The 1033-nt window shown below is 36.6% G+C and overlaps 1 protein-coding gene across 1 annotated transcript in view; it reads left to right on the forward strand.

Moving 5' to 3' along the window:
• Window positions 1–1033, forward strand: part of LOC103373799 (alpha-2,8-sialyltransferase 8E-like) — a 9816-nt gene that overhangs the window by 6269 nt on the left and 2514 nt on the right. The gene's annotated exons all lie outside the window — the stretch shown is intronic.

Here is a 1033-nt window from a genome sequence, read left to right on the forward strand (position 1 = left end):
GCAGGAGGACAATTACCAAAAATTTAGGCAATTATGTTTTCTCTGGTATAACAGGAGAGCAGACAGGGAGCAGACAATGCATAAGAGAACAATAAAGATTTTGTAGGTTGTCAGAGTTGTACTGTAATCAGATAAATGTTGTGGCAGGCCATGCAATGCCATCCAGAAAAAACTATCTGGTTAGACAGTTAATTTCTGGTGTGTTTAGGACCAAATACCACACCTTTAGTTTTGTCCAAATTTAGAAAAAAATAATTACAAATCAACAACGCTTTTATGTCCTTAAGACATAACTGGAGTTTGACTGATTTGTTTCATCTGGTTTCATAAATAAATACAGGTGAGTGTCACCTGCATAGAATGAAAGTTCATGCAGTGTTTCCTAATAATATTGCCTAAGAGATGCATGTAGAAAGTAAATGACATTGGTCCTAACACAGAACCCTGAGGAACTTTGCTGTGAGTTGATGAATCATCTTTTACATGAACAAATTGGAATCTATCTGATAAACCAGCCTGGTGCAGATCCTTCCAATGACATGTTCCAGTCTCTGTGATAAAATGTTGTGATTAACTGTGTCAAATGCAGCACTTTGAAGATCCAGCAGGACAAGTATAGAGAGGGGTCTACTGTCTGAGTCTTTCACTGGTGCTGTTTCTGTGCATTGGATTTCTTCTCAAAGCCTGATTTACACTTGTCACAAACAGCTGAAATCAATCTTTCACCAGCACACGATCTTTATATGGAATCAAATCATTACATAAACACAGAATTGTTCTAATTTATTACCTGACGTGTTGCAGTCGTCCTCAAATGTATTCATAACTTTCCATTTAAGAAACGGCAAAATTCACAATAGTCATTCAAATAACTAGAAACTGAAAAAAGTCATCACGTGACATCGCATTTGAATTGTGGTTGAAAAGAATAATTAAAAACAAACAAACAAACAAAACTGTTCCTGATAAATTCGAGCACTATGCTGATGAGCAGTGGGCCAAAATCCAAATACCTGTCAACAGGTGCAGAAGT

Source organism: Stegastes partitus, unplaced genomic scaffold (assembly GCF_000690725.1).
Source record: "Stegastes partitus isolate 25-593 unplaced genomic scaffold, Stegastes_partitus-1.0.2 Scaffold2069, whole genome shotgun sequence".
Taxonomy (NCBI): domain Eukaryota; kingdom Metazoa; phylum Chordata; class Actinopteri; family Pomacentridae; genus Stegastes; species Stegastes partitus.